Genomic DNA, 21,586 nt, shown 5'->3' on the forward strand with positions numbered 1-21,586 from the left:
CACCCTCTCCAGTTATTCCACACCCACAATCCCACTTTTCCACCTCCTCTACTTTCATTTCCTTCCCCTCAAAATACATCTCTATGCTGAATCCACCAAACGCTACTGTCGGCTATACCTCCCTGCGCTAAGGGTCGTGGGGAACTCAAAGAGCAATGGGACAGTCCCTGCTCTGAGGAGGCATCCATGTGTGCAGTGTCCCACCCCCACTCAAATGTGCTACGGGCACCCCTAAATGCTTATGACAGGCAGATCCTTGGGCCCCACCCCCACTAGAGAATCCGATCCAGTTGGTCTGCACTTCTAACACCTCTCCAGGGAATTCTGATTGGGACCCTAAGAACATATTTTGAGAGACACGGTGACACAGTGGAAGGCAGTAGAATCTCTTGCAAGCTTCACTGAGGTGGCTCCAGTCCCATGAAAGAACAGAGAAAGGGGAGACAGAATTGGTCTGATTGATTGAGGGAAGGCTTCCTGGAAGAAGTACTTTTGAAGAAAAGCTGAGAACTAGACAGTGGGAGGCACACAGGCACTGTCGTCTACTACCACCCACTCCCGAAGGTGAGGGCAAGACTTTGGCCACATTCCTCCCGCCCAGGACCTTGGGAGCAATTGGGGAGGACAGGAGACCCTGGGATAAGGAATACACTCCTCTTGGAGAAGCCAAGTGGATGATGCTTTTTTCTGGGGTTCCTTCCCCAGCTTCAGACCCACCAGCTAGCAGAGCACCCTGCTTGAGGTCCTTCGCTTTTCTGACCTCAGGTGAGGGATGATGTTATCTGCCTTTCAGGCTGGGTGTAAGAATTCAGTGAGTTAATGTGTGTGCAGTACCCTCGGTACGCAATTAAAATTCAATATATAAGAGCTAATGTTATTCTTATCATTCTAGTTTTTTCTTTAGGATAAATTCCTAGAAGTGGGATTACTGGAACAGCAGTTTAAGTGTTACTAAATGGGACGTATAAAACAATGTGTACAAATTTTGAGTTTTATAAAAGTGTCTAAAATTTGACTGCTAGAGATAAGGATGATTATTCATAACACTAGGTCCTTGGGAGGATATATACTAAGATATTGTTGTTGTTTAGTCACTAAGCCGTGTCTGATTCTTTTGCAACCCCATGGACTATAGCCCACCGGGCTCCTCTGTCCCAGGGATTTCCCAGGCAAGAATACTGGAGTGGATTGCATTTCCTACTCCAGGGATTGAACTACGTCCCGACCCAGGGATCAAACCTGTGTCTCCTGCTTGGTAGGCAGATTCTTTACCCCTGAGCCACCTGAAAAGTGAAAGTGAAGTTACTCAGTCCTGTCCGACTCTTTGCGACCCCATGGACTGTAGCCTACCAGGCTCCTCCGTCCGTGGGATTTTCCAGGCAAGAATACTGGAGTGTGTTGCCATTTCCTTCTCCAGGAGATCTTTCCGACCCAGGGATTGAACCTGGGTCTCCCACATTGTAGGCAGATGCTTTACCGCCTGAACCACCAGAGAAGTTGGGAGCCACCTGGGAAGCCCAAATCAAAATATTAACAGAGATCATCTCTGGGTATTCTCTGTGTTCTTCTTGCTGCATTGATAAATAGCAACCACTCTCTTCCTCCTCCTCAATTCTCCTCCTCTTCTCTCTCCTTCCCTCTATACACACACACACACACACAGCTAGTTTTAACGCCTGGAAGTTAACACTTTTTTCTCCCAGGAGACTCTTATTAAAATGTAAATATATTACCTGGGAAAAGCACCACTTTCAACTATTCCCCAGGTTATTGATTCAATCAGCTGGCTGAATCCTGGCCCACAGTGAACACAGATGGAAGGACTGGGCCAGGACTACCGTCCCCCAAGGATAAGCCTAGAATAAGAATGACGGCAGTGAGCATTCCAAGAGTTAGAAGGCACATCAAAAACAATTTGATGTTCACGGAAAGGAAACCAAAGACCAGAGTAGGTTTGCAGAGGCAGCCTTGAGAGGGAATGGCTACCTGCTCTCTAATTTGGTAGATGTTCAGCTGGAAGCAGAGGAATGAACCAATGGACCTTTCAATGCCTCCTGCCCAGTTCTGTGAAAAGCCAATTATTGGGTGAAAAGAAAGATCATGAGACTGGAGATTGCTTATTTGCACACACCTGTTCTTCTTGGAATATATTTTAGAACAGAAGGTTACGGTTTATACAAGTGAGTTTCAAAGGGCTGGTAAGTAACTCACTCTGAAAGCCCTTCTGAGATCTCTGAGTAGATAGATGCAACAATTTGGCATTAAACAGACTCATTAAAATGTTTCCTGTATGAAACCTTTCCTTTTTTGATTATCTTATTTCATAGCTCTATTACTTTTGACCATGGGGTTGGTTTTAGAAAAGCAAAAACCCTGTAATATTCCCTCCAGTATATTTTCATACCATAATTGAAATCTACATTTTTGGATAATGCTTTGAGAGACTGGTATTTCTGAAATGCAACTTTGTTGTTTTTAGTTTTCCCAAATTTGAGATAGAAACACCTTTTTTTTCCCCTAGAGCCCAGAGCCATCCCTGCCTAACTCAGGGCCCAAACTTCATATCAAAGTTCAAATTGTAAGAAACAGATTTCCAGTTCTAGAAGACAGGGGCTGCGTAGAAAAGAGGATACTTAGGTGGTCAATGGAGACAAAGCCTGACACTGTCTCGCGTTTAACATAAGGAAAAATAAAGGGAGGTGGGAGGCTGAAGGAAGGGGCCAGCTAGGCTGTAACCTGTCTTGTGTTCTCTTCCTCAATTTGGCCTCTACTTCAGAGGAGGCTCCAGGATTGGGTCTTTCAGGGCTCTGTCTTTGAAAGAGACACGCCCAGGGGTTTGCTGGACCTTCTGCTTCCTGGGTGAGGATCTCAGTCCAGATCTAGTTGTGGAGGGAGCCTTTATCTCTGGCCCTTTTACTAATTCTGGAGGGAAAGGAATACAATCCCCCAGGCAGGCAAACCTGCACAGCAGACAGAGAACAGGATGGGCAGCGGCAGGAAGGGTAGGGCCGCACTGGGGGAGGACAGAGGAAGGAGCCCACCAGTGCAAGTGGTGGGGGGGTGGTTTTCCTGCTAACCGGACGCAAAAGGGCGTCTGCAGGGCTGGGAGCTGCTGGAGCTTCCCTTTCTCTGCCTGAGTGGGTGCTGCAGTTGTCTGTCCTGGGTCCTCTTTGCTTCTCCCCTACCAGGATCCCCATCAGAGCATCTCACCTACCTCTGCAGCTCCCATCTGCATCAGCGTTTGAGGTTCCCAGATCTCTTCCCTGGGGACCAGACTCATGCATCCCTCCTCCACCATGACATCGCACTGGCACCTCAAATCCAACCTTTCCTGAGTGACTCTGGTGCCTCTCCATTCTAATACGCCCTCCACTTGGATTCTATTATCTCAATCAGGGGGTGGGGTCCTCACTCACAGCAGAAATCTTTCCCACCATCCCACCCTTCCATTTTACCAAGTCCTTATGACCAACAAGACCCCTAAGCCACCCTAACCACAACCTGGGACGTCAGTCAGGCCACCGTCACCTCTCAGGGGACTGGAGTGGCAGCACCCTCCCTGGCCTCCCTGTCTCTCCTCTTGTCCTCCTCACATCCAGCCTGGCTGATTTTTCGAGCAAGCAAATCTGATTCCATTTCAAGCCTCTTTCTATGTTCCCACTCCCATGCAATATGTTCAAAACCTAAACTTGGCATTGGCAGCTCACAATTCTATTCAGAACGGCAGCTTTTTTAAAAGTTACATTATGAACTATTTAAAACCCACAAAAAGGCATAAAGACTATAACAGCATGCACACCCATCCCCTAACTTCAGAGATAAAGCCTTATCTCTACAACAGCCAAAACTGCCCCTGCATCCCCTTCCCTCCTCTCCCAGAGGTAACTGCCATTCTGCATCTGCCAGCACTCCTCTGATGTCTTTGTAATTTTCCTTAACATGGCTTTTCTATTTCATTATAAATTGTCATTATTCCTTATGAGCCTCTCTTGCTGGTTAGATTTCAGGGAAGTCCGGGAAATGCTATGAAGAGACCACTGAAAAAGTTGTCCCTTCAGGTACATTCTCAGACTCTCAAGTCACCTCTCCTCCTTGCTGCTCTACAGTGTGATGCTTTGTGTAAATGGGTGGGAGGGGTGGTGTCTTTGGGGACCCCTTGGGTAGGGGTTGGGAGGGTAAAAGACAAGGTGCTCAGACCCATACCACATGCTCCAGATCCTCGCTGATTCCCGCTGTGGGGTAGCTGGACTCAGCCTGCTCAGCTTCCTGGGCCACTCTGACTCCAGGGGTGCTCTGCTACCCTCCCCTCCAGCCCATGACCCAAGAGGCCCTCCCAGCCTTGGCTAGCAGCTCCCCATGTCCTTTACCACTGCAGACCCCAGAGTAGACTCTCTGATTCTCAACTCAACCATCTCCCATTAGACATGGGAACTGAAGGGAGTCCAGAGAAGCCAAGCTCCAGCCTTCCTCTGCCTAATCGCACTACTCTGTTTCACTGTGATAAGTTGGGGCGGTTTGAGAGGTATTTTCCTTTCTGATCCCAGATATGAAGCAGAGCAACATCCACCCACTCCCAGGTCTGGGGTTCACATCAACCTCCCTGACAAGCAGACAAGGTTGTCCTTCATCTGTACCCTTCTTACCTCTGGGGTAGGTAGTCTCCAAAGAGGACCACTGTTAATTCATCTCTCCCTGTGTGTGCAAAGTGTTCCTCTTATCAAGAAGTAGAAAGTACTTCCTTTCCCTGACTCAGGGCTGGTCTTGTGACTCGCTTTGATCAACAGAGTGCAGTAGAAGTAATGTTCTGGTACTTGTGAACCCAGACCCTACGTGCACTGGAAGCTTCTTCTTCCTCTCAGTTGGAAGCCATCTGCTGTGTACTCTGATGTCATCATACTGTGAGGAAGCCACCTGAAGAGGCCAGAGAAAGACAGCGAATGTCCAAGCTCTTCCATTTATCTCAGCCAAGGCACCAAACCTGGGGGTTAAGAAGTTTTCTTGGATGTCCCAATCCCAGTAGATATTCCATGAACAGAAGAACCACCTAGCTGAACTCAGCTCAGATTGCAGAATTATGAGAAATTATAAAGTGTAGTTTTAAGCCATCAAGTTTTGGGTGGTGGCTTATTATGCTCAATAGTAAAATGAAACACCCCTCCAGCTGCATTTCTCCCCACTGCCTGCCTCATACTTTATGCTTCAACAACTAAGAGCAGCCTGTGTGACTCCCTGCACAGGCTGTGCTGTGTCTCGCTTCCATACCTTTTATTCAAGCTATACTCTTCTTTCCCCACCTCACTCCTCTGCCTGGCTAACTCCTGTTCCACTTCTGACTCCTCTCTCTCTCTCTCTTTTTTTTTTCTTGAGGCATCTATGGTACCCTTAGGCAAATCCCGTCATTACACTATGATTATCTATTTATGTATCTGCCTCCCAAACTAGGCTTGAATTCTTTAAGGCTGGGTACTATGTCTCATTCAGCTTTGAGACATTACTTTATATGGAAATGTGAGCAAGTCCCTTAAACTTCTTTAGTTCAGTTTCTGTGTCAGTCAGGGATGGAATTCAGTTGTCTGTAGCAGAAACCCAACCTCACTGGGTTAATGAAACAATAGTTTATTTTTTCACGCACCAGACTGAACGTAGGCCTTTGGGGGCAGAAAGAGTGGCTTCACAATGTCAAAATACCCCAGTTTTCTTCTGTATTCCTGCTTCACCACCCTCAGGATATGGCTGTCCTCCTTATGGTTGCCTCAAGGTCACAACATGGCTGTTCCACCACCAGCCTCACATCCGTGTTCCAAGTAGGGTGAAGGAAAGAACAGGAGGAAGGGGCAATGTCCACATAAGGACAGCCACACTTTCCCAGAAATCCCCAGAAGACTTCTACTTAAGTCTCACTGGTCAGAACCATATCACATGGCCATTCATAGCTGCAGGAAAGACATGATAAATGTTTGCAAAATGATTAATGTTGACAGCAATCACCCATGGAGTATCAATGTTGAACTAGAAGCAGTAACTGCTTGGGGTTATCTATCTGTAAGGAACAAAAAGAGGATGGATTGGGGTAGCAACTGGCAGTGTCTCTGTATCATTCCCTACCTGTAAAACAGGACTAACACCTACCTTGTAGAGCTGATGAAATTGAGAGAGAATGCAGGCAAAATGCTGTTCTTTGTACCAAGGACATACTATGCATTCAATAAAAGCAATTCTCTTTCTGCATTTCCAGATGTGGCACTTAATTCAAACATCCAAGAGTTTTCCCTGAAGGGGCAGAGAATTAGTTGGCTCAAGGCAACCATCCCACCCTCTGTCTACAGTGCTTCTGCGGTGAATTTGCTTCTGATGATTAACAAATCTTTTCTCAAAGGTCTATTCAATTGTTAATAAATCCAAACAGAATTATCACTATGACTCTTCACTTACAAAGTGTGACCCAGAAAAAACAAAGCTTGGAGAGAGACAAAAGGCAAACGAGCTGTTTTCAATGCTTTGTGGCTATTGTGCTGCATATTTCATTTCTGATTCATTGAAAAATATCCAGCACACAGGAGTCACTTAGATTGGTGAGCAGCCTCAGACCAGGGGGGTTAAGGATAAAGTCTCCAAATTCTTAGTTACTGGCACCTGGAAATGTTAGCAGTAGGAAGATTTCTTTTTGCTAGGAAACTGCTCTGTGAATCTGTAACCACCCTTGCCCCACTGGGGTTTTTTGTTTGTTAAAGCAGACTAAAATTTTCTGTATAGGTTAGGACATTTTTGTTTGCAAGAGAAAAACACGAAGTGCCTTATTAAAAAGTGAATTTATTGCCCTGACTAAAAAGTCCAAAGTAGAATTTCAGGCACAGCTGGCTCCAAGTGCTCTGGAATCTCTCTGTCTCTCTCTCTTCTCTCTCTGTGGTAGCAAGACTGGCCACCTGGGTCTCCTGCATATCAACCCACCACCTCAGCAATCCCAGCAGAAAGAGGGTGCCTTTTACCCAGTGGTTCCAGAAAAAGCTCCAGGATTGGCTCAGCCTGGGTCACACGCTCACAACCGAATCAATCACTATGTTAAGGGAATGTAGTTCTCTTATTGGTTAGTCTGGGTCACATGCCTGAACCTGGAGCCAGGAGGTGGGTTGAGATTGGGAGATGATCCTCCAGAGCATAATTCGGGTACTACTACCAGCAGAACAGTGTCCCCAGGCCCAGCCTCACAAAAGTTTATAGAGTTCTGAACAGATTTAGATTCATTTAGATTTTATTAAAAGTTAACACCGTAATAATACCAATGATACTCTTTGCCATCTGTCAAAATCCTACTCATTTTTTCAGGCTCATTTCAAATGCCACCACAAACAAGTCTCTCTAATGAGATTAATTTTCCATCGGCACTTTATTTTTGTCATGACGTGTATCATTTCTTGCCATGGATTATGGTGAGTTACACACCCATTTGTCTCCACTCTTGAGCTGAACAAGGCCCCCCTCTCATTCACTATGGAGAGCCTGAGGATAAGGGTTTCTATCTGGCTGTGACCAGGCCTTGGAATGCAGGGAATGCAGGGTGGTGAGGAGGGGAGAGATCACATGGCCCCCTCCAGGAAGAAAAGACATCCACGGGGCAAAATTGGATTTTAGAAGTCAGGCTGGCTTTTCTTTTTAAAGTCATATTGGAACCGTCTTTTTTTTTTTTTTTTTAATACATGTGTGATGAAACCTGGAGAGAAGCTGAAGACATATTCAAGCCTTGAGATGGCAGCAGTCTTGGAAATATCATGTCCTGAATGAATTAGGGAGCGAGAGAGAGAGTTGTGAGACGCCTTCCTCCCTTCAATAAACAAAAATGCAAATATCCCAGATGCTTTTTACACCCTCCCCAGGGCTAGCGGCTTCTTAATCAGTTCAGAACCTTTCCACACTGCTCCAGCTTTTTACAAGCTGTCTGTTTCCTCTCCTGTCCTTGGTGGCTTCCTTCCAGGGACACTCCCCTTGAGAGAAAAGGCGCCGACATACGGAGATCCTTCCAGAGTCACCCTTGCTTGCAGACACCTGCAGATTTCCCTTGAACATTTCCTGTTCAACTCAACAGGTTTTAATTATGTGAACTAATATTTGCTCACTCTTAAACTATGTTTACCCTCGTAAAAGGCAAACTCCAAAGGACTAGGATTAGGCGAGCCCAGAAGGAGCTAAATGTTTACGTAAACGGGCTCGTGATTTCCGCCATCTCACATTTCCTCACCGTTCCATCCTTCTGGGGACTCTGCACCTTGGTCTTCTCATTTGGAGCAAATTATCACAAATTCTCTCTTTTCAGTTTCCACCTACCCCTGGTAGAAACAGGACTAAGTTCTCCTCCTAGAGACACCCCGTCTTTCTGTGCAGAAACATCCTCTGTTGGTTCCTTACTCGAGACTCTATGTGACCCTAATGGTGCTGCAAAGGTGCTTCCCTTTCTGTGTCTACTGGGTCCTATTTCTGAACCAAAAATGGAAGACCGCCTCAGAAAATCTGAGATGTATTTTTACTCAGTTCTTGTCAAGCACATCACGTAGTTTGTTCCACAGCCAAGTTTCTTCCTCATAATTCTGACATGTTGGTCTGAAAACACACTCGTTTCCCATAACCAAAAAGAGCCTGGAGCAGGGGAACTTTACAATTCAAGAGACATAAAAGTGGAAACTGGTCACATGAGGCTTCATTTGCTCTAACATCGAGCACAAGAGTTTCTAATGTATAGTTTGGGGTTGCTGTTAGAGTCCAGTGTTCTTATTTTGAGCCAAGAGAAAATGTAAGGTTCTTCCTCCCCTTCTCCCCCAAACATACACACTAGGCTGCTCACATGGTGGGGTGGGGGGGAGGGGCATCTTGGGAAAAGAAGCAAGAAGCAAGTCACACATCTATCAACCAATGGGAAGTGAGCCACTTTATCCACAAAGTACTGAAGCAAGAGCATGTGAGCAACCTTCTGTCTACAGTAGAGTCTGTGTGTGGATCATGAGAAGTCTGACCCAGACCAGAACTCTTCTCAATGCAACAGATATTTAACAAGGCAAAACTCACACCTTTCCTCTTCTCTAAATTGGTTCTGCGATGTTGGGGGAATGAAAGTCTTTGACTTTCAATACACATCACTCTGATATAAATAACCACTCTGAGGCCTCACACTTGACTTCCTCAAAGCTCAGGTCTTCACTTCCCCAAAGAGTGGTCAAATACACCTGTTCCTCAAAAAAAAAAAAAAAAAAGGCATATTGGTTTCTTCTAAGTAAATTATCCTTGGATATTTCTGAGGAAAGGTCCTCTACCTAGGGGATCAGTTGGATGCATATTGCATTTCTCCAAAGACAATAACCTACAACTTCAGATAGGCAATTCTGGAAATCAAAGAAAACCTGCCATACGCTGTGATCTTTAATCACTGCATGCCTTTAGGTATAAATAGTTCAGCTGAAAACATGCCTGTACAGACAAGCCCAGTACACTGAATATGTGCACGCACACACAATGCCACTGTCACAAATAGAAAATTCCATGCTTTCAGGACAGACACCAGCCAAATCCTTAAATTGTGAAACTAAGAATGAAAGTGACAAAATGAGTGATTTCAACCCACTTTGATTTTATTTCTGGAGCTTGGTCAGCAGAGCAATTTCCAAGCAAACCAGCTCAGACGGTTCACCAGGGAATGTGCGGTTCACCAGCCAGAAACCAAGCTCTTTGTCAAGCTAGGGGGATGTGTCTTCTCATTCCAGCTCAAGCTCCAGTCATATAACTTATTAACTAAACCACAGGTAACCAGCCCTCTCCAAAATGTGTAAGGAAAAAGGTTTTAAAGAGGAGGGGCGAACAGAATAAAACCAGCTCACACTGTGAGCCAGTGGAAAGTCTGTGAACAACCAGACAACTCCACACTGAGTACTGCTAGTTAACAGGCCCAACAAGCCAGTGTCCATTTCAGTCAAACTGGGAGAACAAACTGAGTTCTCACACGCTTCTCCATATGTGGCCCTACACCCATCATCCAGGTGGGCAAGAAAATAGTTTCCCTTGGGTGAGCAGACTTGCTGGAGGAAGTCATGTCTATAAATAAAAGCTGACCCTGGGGACTGGATAAAATTTTAACTGGACCCCTTTCTATACTGAGGATGGGTTCAGATCACATAACCTATCTGGGGGCATCTGCTCAGATGGAGAGGAGCTGGGCCCTTAGGAGGGAAGAAGAAGCTTTGGTTTTCCTGGCCTGAGAGCCCAGATCCAATGTACCATCATTCTGCCTTGAAGATTCTAGGATGGAGTCTTTCTCCTTATCAGACACAAAAATCCACGAGAACTGCACTTTAAAGTTCCATAAATACACAGTAAATGAATTGTCACTGACCATTTACTTGCATGGCATTTGTGGTAGCAACCACTAATACAGAACTTTTGCCCATTTAAAATATGAAGCTTATGTTAGGGAAAACTATTAGAAAGTAAAAAAAAGAATTTAAAAAAAATTTTTTTGGACAGTTTTGTAGCTCATTTCTGTCAACACCTATCTTGGAACTTCTTAAAACAAACATCTAAAAATCCAGACAGCAAATGGTATCATTTTATTCATGCCCCGAGTGTTGGGCATGAATTAGCCTCTGCCTTTCACTATCATAAATTTCAGACTGATTAAAAATCCTAATGTAAAAATAAAAATGAGTATTCAAAGGAAACATAAGAGAATATTTTACAATCTTGAGATAGGGAAAGACTTTCTAAACAAAATATAAAGCTCAGAAACCACAAAGAAAAAGATTTATAACTTTGACTGCATAAAAATTTTAAACTCTGTGAAGTAAAAGTCAATATAAATAAAGACGAGAAAATATGTATAAGAGCTATAACACAGAAAAAACATCCAGAATAAATAGAATACATACAAACCACCCAATAATTAATGTACAAGGAAGAGTTATAGAAAATTCACAAATATAATTGGCCAGGTTGATATTACTCATGATCACAAAATTTCATTCCTAGATAAGATAATATACCCAACAAAAATGTATGCACATGTATTCTGAAAGACATACACAAGAGCATCCATAGCATCATTATTTGCTAGTAATTGAAAGTTGGGAAGAACCCAAATATCCATCAGTAAATCAATTGTGGTATATTCACATAATGGAATATAATAAGCAATGTAAATGAATATATTACAGCTACAAGCAAGTACATGAATGACTCATAATCTTGAATGAAGGAAGCTAGACATGAGTGCATGCTGTATGATTCCATTTTATGAAGTTTAAAACCAGGCATGCCTAATCTCTGCAAGTTATATTACAGAATAGTGATTACTTTGGGGGAGGTGGGACAAGTTCTGATAATATTCTATTTCTTGACCTGGATGGTAGGTATAAGAATTCTGTTAATTCTTTCAGTAGTATACTTTTCTGTATACTTTTATACTTTTCTGACTTGTATACTTTTCTGTATTTTTATACTTTGAGAAGATGCTACCAAAAACCCAAATGGTCAATAGGCATATGAAAAGATGCACAATGAAAAGATGCAATTTTAAATGATGCAGCTTTTTCTGCATATGATGCTGGCAATTTTTTAAAAAATTTATAATGTTCAACGTTCATGAGTATTTTGGTGTCTTTGTAAATTAGAACAGAATTTTCAGGGAGAAGCTTTGGCATTATTTACCCAAAATTCAAATGTGCATGCCTTTTGATGCAGAAGTCCTACTTCAGGAATATATCCTTCAGAAATATTGATGCATAAGCACACAAATTTGTGAATAAGAAAGCTTGCAGTAGTATTGTTTGCTTGATGCTGAAAAATGACAAGCCACCTATGTGTCCATAATTTGGCAAGAATGTAGCCTTTAAAGAAAATGAGGGAAGCTTTTATGTACTAACACAAAAAGAACTCCAGCAAACATTGTTAAGTTTAAAAAAAGTTAAGCCACAGAACGGGAACATATTACATGATCTCGTTTATATATAAATGACCTGAATGTAAACTTTTAAAATAAAATTTAAAACAAGAAAACAAAACTAAAATCTGATGTGGCTCATTTATCTAAATATCTTACAAATCCTAGCACCAAAAAAAAAAAAAAAAGCACCTTAACTTCTCTCTGGAGATAGAATGCAGTCCCTGGACCATCTCTCTGTTTCCCGGACAAATCCTAAGACTGAATCGCAGTAGGGAAGAAGTGTTTCTTGTTCCCCAGCCTCCCAGAGGAGCCTCAGTGTCTCACAAAGGCCAGCTCCCACACAGGCCAGAGCAAGGGCACATGGAGTCTCTCCAGCCCTTTGTGCTTCGGAAGCACTTTTCAATAATTAACTAAACTGCCTGAAGGGCGGGGTGGGTGTGGCTCCCACAGACTCTACACTCCCCGGACAAAAGCAGTCCTTTGGAATGCAAAGGCATCCCTTAGCAGTGGCTGTTCCCTGGCCCCTGCCCTTCCTCAGCCCCCAAACACAGACAGGTGAAGGGCTTTCAAGGCCCTGCCCAGAAGGCAGTTCTTCTCTGGGAAGAGTCACACTATTCTCTGTCCTCCTGGCCCCACCTCTGCTTATGGAGGAAGAACATTGCAACAGGCAGCAAGAGAAATAACATCTTAATATTGTCGACTGCAACTCTGCCTTTTTTTTTTTTTTTTTTGGCTCAAGGATCCTAGGAACAACGAAAAATGCATACATCCTTCCAGTTTTTTATTGTGCAAATAATTAGCAGGAGCAGTCTATGCTACTATATTTTCAAATGGTTAGCATCTGGAGCAAACTTTTCCAGCCTTTGGAATTTAATAAGCCATTAAAATTTCACAGTTTCGGGGGAGCCCAACAAAGAATTCCTGATTTTCATTTTACCAAGTACAGACAGTTTCAAAAACAACCTGACTCTTACCACCATGAATGAGTAGGCTCCTCAATACCAAAACAATGTGAAAATGACAATCTCAGATTTTAAAAGCAGCACTTTAATACACTAAGATCTTATGAAAAACACGTTTTCCTCATAGACTGTTAAACATTTCCTCACAGGCTGGCATCAGTCCCCTTGGAAAGGATTGATAGAGATTAAATCCTAAATTCCCAAACCTGTCTATGCCCAAGAAAGACAGGAAGGCATTTAAAAAAACATTACAGATTCCAAGTACCCATCCCATATTTACAGCATCTGCCTCTCAGTTCTTCAAGAATGGAGCCCTGGTATGTGTATTTTTTTAAACTGTTTTTACCTATGGTAAAATATTTATAATATAACATTTACCATTTTAACCATTTTTATATGTACGATTTAAAAATAAATGGTGTTTGTGGGGTTTTTTAATGTACAATTTGGGCTTCCCTGGTGGCTCAGACGGTTAAGAATCCACCTGCAATGCAGGAGGCATGGATTCAATCCCTGGGTTGGAAAGATCCCTTGGAGGAGGGCGTGGCAACCCCCTCCAGTATTCATGCCTGGAGAATCCCACGTACAGAGGAGCCTGGTGGGCTCCAGTCCACAGGGGTGTCACAACAGTCAGACACAACTGAGGGACTAAGCACGACTAAACAGACATACGTACAATTTAGTTGCTTTAATGCATTTGGAATGTTGTGCCATCATCACCACTGTTCATTTCCCAAAACATTTTTATCATCCCAAACAGAAACTCAGTAATAGTTTAAAAATAACTCCCCATTTCTCCCTCCCCCTGAGCTCCAGGAAACCTCTATTCTACTTTCCAGGTACCACATATATGTATTCAATCATATGATATTTGTCCTTTTGTTATTTTACTCAGCATAATATTTTCAAGTTTCATTTATTATAACATGTATTAAAATTTCATTCCTCTTTATGGCTAAATATGCATTATATGTATAAGATACATTTCCTTTAACCATTCATCTCATGGTAAACAGTTGGGTTGTTTCTACTTTTCAGCTATTGTGAATAATGCTGCTACAGACACTGGTGTACAAGTTTCTGTTTCGTTGCCTACTTTCAGTTGTTTTGAGTATATACCAAGGAGTGGAATTGCTGAATACAAGTAATGCTATGTTTACCATTTTGAGCAATCATCAAACTGGTTTCCACAACAGCTGCACCATTTCACATTCCCATCAGCAATGTATAAGAGTTCCAATTTCTCTACAACTATGTCAGCACTTACTATTTTCTGTTTGTTTTTTCATTGGTTTTGTTTGCTTCTGTTTGTTTTTCATTTTGTTTGGTTTTGGTTTTGGTAAAAGCCGTCCTAAGGGGTGCATAGTGATATCTCTTTGTAGTTTTGATTTGCATTTTCCTCATGATTAGTAGGGGCTTCCCTGGTGGCTCAATGGTAAAGAACCTGCCTGCCAGTGCAGGAATTGTGGGTTTGATCTCTGGGTCGGGAAAATCCTCTGGAGAAGGAAATGGCAACCTACTCTGGTATTTTTGCCTAGGAAATCTCATGGACAGAAGGCGCCTGGCAGCCTACCTTTCCATAGGGTCACAAAAGAGTTGGACACCACTTAACAACAAAACAATAACAACGTGACTAATGATGTCGAACATCTTTTTGTGTGCTTATTGGCTGTATGTATATCTTCTTTGGAGACTTATCTATTCAAGTCCTTTGTCCATTTTAAAATTAGGTTTGGTTTTATTTTTTTGTTTCTGAGTTATAGGAGTTTTAATATATTCTGAATATTAACTCCTTATCATACTTGCAAATATTTTTCCCATTGTATGGGTTGTCTTTTTACCCTCTTCAGAGTGTCCTTTGATGCACTAAGGTTTTTTATTTTGTTGAAGCCCAGTCTATTTTTTCTTTTCTTGCCTGTGCTTTTGGTATCATAGCCAAGAAATCATTATCAAGGTCAGTGTTATGAAGCTTTTCTCCTGTGTTTTCTTCTAAGAGTTTTATAGTTTAGCTCTTAAATTTAGGTCTTTGTTCCTAAACAAAGCTGATTTTTTAAAAATAGTATAAGGAAAGTGTCCAATTTCATTCTTCTACGTGTGGATATCCAGTTTTCACAGTACCATTTGTTGAAAAGATTGTCCGTTCCCTATTGCATGGTCTTGGCACCCTTGTCAAAAATCATTTGATCATATATACAAGGGTTTGTTTCTATGATTCTATTTTGTACCATTGGTCTATATGTCTGTCCTTATGCCAATACCACACTGCTTTGATTACTGTAGCTTTGTAGTAAGTTTTGAAATCAGGAAGTATGAGACCTCCAATTCTGTTCTTTTTTCCTCTTTTGAAATATTGTTTTGATTATTCCAGGTCCTTTAATATTTCATATGAATTTTAGAATGGATTTTTCTATTCTGAAAGAAATGCTGTTGGGATTTTGAAAGAGATTGCATTGAATGTGTAGAGCAATTTCTGTAATATTTTCATCTTAATGGGCTTTCTTGGTGGCTCAGATAGTAAAGAATTTGCCTGCAGTGCAAGAGACCGAGTTTGATCCCTGGATCAGGAAGCTCTCCTGGAGAAGGGAATGGCTATTCCCTCCAGTATTCTTGCCTGGAGAATTCCAGGGACTGAGGAGTCTGGTGGGCTATGGGCTACAGTTCATGGGGTCACTAAGAGTCACATACACCCAAGTGACTAACACACACTTCATCTAAACAAGTCTTCCAGTCCATGAACACATGATGTCTTTCCATTTATTTGTGTTCTTTAACTTCCTTCAGCAATGTTTTGTAATTTTCAGTGTTCAAGTCTTTAGTCTCCTTGATTAAAAATTTATTCCTGAGACTTCCTTGGTAGTCAAGTGGTTAAGATTATGCTTCCACCACAGAGGTCACAGGTTTGTTCCCTGGTGGGGAACTAAGATCCCACATGCTGCATAGTGTTCAGTTCAGTTCAGTTCAGTTCAGTCGCTCAGTCATGTCCGACTCTTTGTGACCCCATGAATCACAGCATGCCAGGCCTCCCTGTCCATCACCAACTCCCGGAGTTCACTCAAACTCATGTCCATAGTGTTACTAAAAAAAAATCATTTTTGTTCCTGAATACTATCTTTTTGACATCCTAATAAATAGGATCAGTTCAGTTCAGTTCAGTCTCTCAGTCGTGTACAACTCTTTGCGACCCCATGAACCACAGCACGCCAGGCCTCCCTGTCCATCACCAACTCCCGGAGTTCACTCAAACTCATGTCCATCGAGTCGGTGATGCCATCCAGCCATCTCATTCTCTGTCGTCCCCGTCTCCTCCCGCCCCCAATCCTTCCTAGCATCAGACTCTTTTCCAGTGAGTCAACTCATCGCATGAGGTGGCCAAAGTATTGGAGTTTCAGCTTTAGCATCAGTCCTTCCAATGAACAACCAGGATTGATCTCCTTGAGAAAGGACTGGTTGGATCTCCTTGCAGTCCAAGGGACTCTCAAGAGTCTTCTCCAGCACCACAGTTCAAAAGCATCAATTCTTCGGCGATCAGCTTTCTTCACAGTCCAACTCTCACATCCATACATGACCACGGGAAAAACCATAGCCTTGACTAGACGGACCTTGGTTGGCAAAGTAATGTCTCTGCTTTTTAATATGCTATCTAGACTGGTCATAACTTTCCTTCCAAGGAGCAAGCGTCTTTTAATTTCATGGCTGCAGTCAGCATCTGCAGTGATTTTGGAGCCCAAAAAAATAAAGTCTGACACTGTTTCCACTGTTTCCCCATCTATTTCCCATGAAGTGATGGGACCAGATGCCATGATCTTTGTTTTCTGAATGTTGAGCTTCAAGCCAACTTTTTCACTCTCCTCTTTCACTTTCATCAAGAGGCCTTTGAGTTCCTCTTCCCTTTCTGCCATAAGGGTGGTGTCATCTGCATATCTGAGGTTATTGATATTTCTCCCAGCAATCTTGATTCCAGCTTGTGCTTCTTCCAGCCCAGCATTCCTCATGATGTACTCTGCATATAAGTTAAATAAGCAGGGTGACAATATACAGCCTTGACGTACTCCTTTTCCTATTTGGAATCAGTCTGTTGTTCCATGTCCAGTTCTAACTGTTGCTTCCTGACCTGCATACAGGTTTCTCAAGAGGCAGGTCAGGTGGTCTGGGATTCCCATCTCTTTCAGAATGTTCCACAGTTTATTGTGATCCACACAGTCAAAGGCTTTGGCATAGTCAATGAAGCAGAAATAGATGTTTTTCTGGAACTCTCTTGCTTTCTCCATGATCTAGCGGATGTTGGCAATTTGATCCCTGGTTCCTCTGTCTTTTCTAAAACCTGCTTGAACATCTGGAAGTTCACGATTCACATATTGCTGAAGCCTAGCTTGGAGAATTCTGAGCATGACTTTACTAGCGTGTGAGATGAGTGCAATTGTGCAGTAGTTTGAGCATTCTTTGGCATTGCCTTTCTTTGGGATTGGAATGAAGACTGACCTTTTCCAGTCCTGTGGCCATTGCTGAGTTTTCCAAATTTGCTGGCATATTGAGTGCAGCACTTTCACAGCATCATCTTTCAGGATTTGAAATAGCTCAATTGGAATTCCATCACCTCCACTAGCTTTGTTCGTCGTGATGCTCGCTAAGGCCCACTTGACTTCACATTCCAAGATGTCTGGTTCTAGGTGAGTGATCACACCATCGTGATTGTCTTCGTCATGAAGATCTTTTTTGTACAGTTCTTCTGTGTATTCTTGCCACCTCTTCTTCATATCTTCTGCTTCTGTTAGGTCCATACCATTTCTGTCCTTTATCGAGCCCATCTTTGCATGAAATGTTCCCTTGATATCTCTAATTTTCTTGAAAAGATCTCTTGTTTTTCCTATTCTGTTGTTTTCCTCTATTTATTTGCATTGATCGCTGAGGAAGGCTTTCTTATCTCTCTTTGCTATTCTTTGGAACTCTGCATTCAGATGCTTATATCTTTCCTTTCCTCCTTTGCTTTTCGCTTCTCTTCTTTTCACAACTATTTGTAAGGCCTCCTCAGACAGCCATTTTGCTTTTTTGCATTTCTTTTCCATGGGGATAATTTTCTTAATTTCCATTTCAGACTTCTCATTGCTAGTATGTAGAAATGCAACTGATTTTTTTGTATGTTATTTTGTATCCTGCAACTGCTAAATATTATTCACTCTAGTTGTTCTGTGTGTGTATAATCATTAGAATTTTTTACATAAAAATTTCTGTCATCTCTGAACAGAGGTAATTTTATTCTTTTCTTTCCGATTTAGTTACCTTTTCATTCTTTCTATTGCCTAATATCTCTGGCTAGAACTTCCAATACTATGTTGACTAGAAGCAGTCATCTTTCTTTCGTTCCTAATCTTAAGAGAAAAGCTCTCAGTCTTTCACCATTGAGTATGATATTTGCTGAGGATTTTTAATACACGGCCTTTTTAATACTGAGGAAGTTTCCCTCTGTTTCTAGTTTATTGAGTATTTTTGTCATTGATTGTTAAACTTGTCAAATAGTTTTCTGCATTAATTGAAATGATCCTGTGATATTTTTTTCTTCATTGCATTAATGTAGTATATTGCAGAGATTGGTTTTTAAATATTGAACTCTCCTTGCATTTCATGAATAAATTCCATTTGGTCATGGTACATAATCCTTTTAATATGTTGCCGAATTTGATTTGCTAATATATTTTTTAAGCTATATTCTTATTGGACCCTGGTATATAGTTTTCTTTGCTTGTAGTATCTTTTTCTGGCTTTGGTATCAGGATAATGCTGGTCTCATAGAATGAGTTAAAAAATATTCCCTTCTGTTCGATTTAGGAAGATTGTGAGAAAGAGTGGTATTAAGGCTTCTTTAAATTTTTAGTGGAATGCATCAGTAAAGATATCTCATCCTGGAATGCTTTTTCCCTAATTTATTTTATTGAGGTATGATCTCCTGGTGGCTCAAATGGTAAAGAATCTGCCTGCAATGTCAGAGACTTCAGTTTTATCCCTGGATTGGGAAGGTCTCCTAGGGAAGGGAATGGCTACCCTATATACTCCAGTATACTTGCCTGGAGAAAAGCCTGGACAGAAAAGCCTGTCCATGGGGTCATAGAGTAAGGCCCCACTGAGAGGCTAACACTTTCACTTTCATGATTGATTTACAATGTTGTGTTAATGTCTGCTGTACCTCAAAGTAATTCAGTTATACACATGTATATTCTTTTTCATTATGGTTTGTCATAGGATATTAAATACAATTCCTTTTGATATACAGTAGGTACTTGTTGTTTGGGAGTGTATATTGTTTAACCAACTTCTCCCTCTCCCCTGCTCCCATGTTTCTGATTAAGAGTTGGGTTTGGGCCTGACTACCCCAAATACCCAATCTGACCACTCTTAGATACAACTCTTGATCACCTAGTCATATTATATTTTAAAATAGAAAAAAAAGGCTTTGGATAAGAAATGTACCCAAGCTACTCAGCTCTGGAAGTGCCCACAGGAGGGAAAGAAAAGGACAGGGGTGAGCGAGCCTCTGAAAATGAGGAGAGCATTGACACCCTCCGGAGGAAAGGTTGCCTGGTATACAGGTTCACCCTTTGCCTGACTGCACCTGCTTCTATCCAGATAGCTTCACTATTATACCTGGCCTGCAGCCACTAGCATTCTGGGCAACTGCTCAGTCTGAGAGAGGGTGAAAGGAGAAGGTGCTGTGTACAAAATGCAACTCACAGGACTCAGATGACAGGCGTCAGGTCGCTCCCTGAGCTCTAATGGACCAAGCGGTGGTGCTACAGCAGGAAAGGGAGCTCCTTGGCATGAACTGATCAATATGAAGTTATTCTCACCAAAACGTTTTCTTAGTCTTGTGCACAGAGATCCTGGACAATGGGAAAGCATCATAAAACTTGTAATTAGACAGGAAAGCTATTTTATGCAGGTCCCTTTGCCTTTTAACCTCAATCTCTCTTCTCCCCACCCCCATCTTTCCTCAGGCACTAGTCTACGCTTCCAGTAAAAACTTGCTCAGCCACTTGTGTAGAAAGAGGAATTACTATTTGAATACTCAACGGACTGGTTCTCCTTGGGAGCAAGTGGCCAAGTAAATATCCATGTGAGAACCAGGGAAGGAACAAAATGGCATCAAGCCCAAGTGAGAAGTGCCTCAGTCATTCTGCAACACCCTGTATGTGCCCAGAGAACTACATCCTCTCTCTAGGTGAGTCACGGCCTCCACACCCAGCAGGGTGTAGACACACTGCACTGAAACTCGAATGAAATAGTAAGAAAAAGTCAAGCAGGTAAAACACTTCCTTGCTATCAGTTTGATAAAATACTCAATGCTGTTTCAAGATGGAAGACAATACAAGGTTGGGTTTTCAACAATACAAGGTTTTACATGATCCCACTAAAACTAGGGTCCTACAATAAGGCTTGAAAGTGTGTAGTCCCATAGATATTTCCATCTATAAACACAGTAGTTCATGGAAGCTCTGAAAAAAATTTTGTTTGTTTGGTTTTAAGGGGAGGCGAACTTCAATAGTGCTCTAGACCTTAAATAGATGATAAAAGACAATTTGGGAGATCTGAGTTTCCTCTTCAAAAATCCAAGATGTAAATACATACTTAAACTATTCCTGTTTATACTTTTTTCCCTCTTACACCTCATAATATTTCAGTTCAAAAGAGAAAGTGATAATAGCATCTCAGCTTTTCAGAACTGGCTCAAGAGACCAAAGGCCAAAAAGAGATTGTAACATTAGCTGGAAAGCCTGTGATTAAAAGTCCAAAACTTAAGACCTAACACTCAAATATTCTAAGCTACTATTACAACAGAAACATTATTTCTCAAGATTGAGAAGGACTAGTGAAAAACTTTGTGGACCTGCAAAGGCATGAACTTACCTTCAATGCTGCAGTAACCTAAGCTCTGATCTTGACAAGCACAGAAGTTCATCTGCCCCTTTATAGCTAGAAAGTGTCCCAAATAAACTTTACCAGGTCATTTCATCACTATCATGATGATTATTGTCAATAAACACTGATTAAACACAGGGACTTGGCCAGCACTAACCTGAACAGACCTATTTCAACTTCCCTGAATCATTCCTTGGTGAACATATCCAAGGGCATTGCTCCATCACTGTTCTGGAATTGTACTCTTTGCAATTTATATGTGTGTGTGTGTGTGTGTATGTGTGTGCGCTGCTTTTGACACAAGCTTTCCCTGTAAGTAGGCATTAAAATACAGGCTTATAATTAGCTTCCAGGGAGGCAAATGTATGGTAGAGCAGGGCTCAGCAGGAGAGAAGTCAAGGCAGGTATTGAAGAAACATGGCCTGGAAGATGCATAATACAAAGGTGTTTTGAAGTGTGAGAAATACTACTAAAGTAAGGAAAGAAAACAGAGTCCTATCACTATAGACTTTTCAGTTATTATTTCCACACATGCTAGCATATGGTTCTGAAAGTGTATTTGCACCTTGTCCAATCTTGGAAATAGGCTGGCATGTAAAACACATAATCCCAGACAGATCACAGCTACATGAGGGCAGCACTGTGTCTAATCATGCCGGTCTCTCCAGTCCTGGGGCCAGCATCTTGCCCCAGGATGGGCTTTCAGTCCCTTTCCCTCTCTGCCTCCCTCCCTCCGCCCTTTCTTCCTGCTTGCCTCCCTCCCTTCCTTCCTTCCTTTCTCTTTCTTTCTCCCTTCTTT

The 21,586-nt window shown here is 42.1% G+C and overlaps 1 long non-coding RNA gene across 1 annotated transcript in view; it reads right to left on the reverse strand.

The window, feature by feature from the left end:
* Positions 1-20,849, reverse strand: part of LOC148776464 (uncharacterized) — a 31,347-nt gene extending 10,498 nt beyond the window's left edge. The window contains exons 1-5 of the long non-coding RNA XR_016038228.1: positions 20,776-20,849; positions 5,633-5,933; positions 4,644-4,911; positions 1,734-1,856; positions 1,351-1,508 (exon numbers count right to left, since the gene is read on the reverse strand). This is a non-coding gene — a long non-coding RNA (uncharacterized LOC148776464). The remainder of the gene's footprint in view (positions 1-1,350; positions 1,509-1,733; positions 1,857-4,643; positions 4,912-5,632; positions 5,934-20,775) is intronic.
* Between the last annotated feature and the right edge of the window lie 737 nt (positions 20,850-21,586).

This window comes from Moschus berezovskii, chromosome 9 (assembly GCF_049115385.1).
Source record: "Moschus berezovskii isolate FMDL1 chromosome 9, NW_MosBer_1.0, whole genome shotgun sequence".
NCBI lineage: Eukaryota > Metazoa > Chordata > Mammalia > Artiodactyla > Moschidae > Moschus > Moschus berezovskii.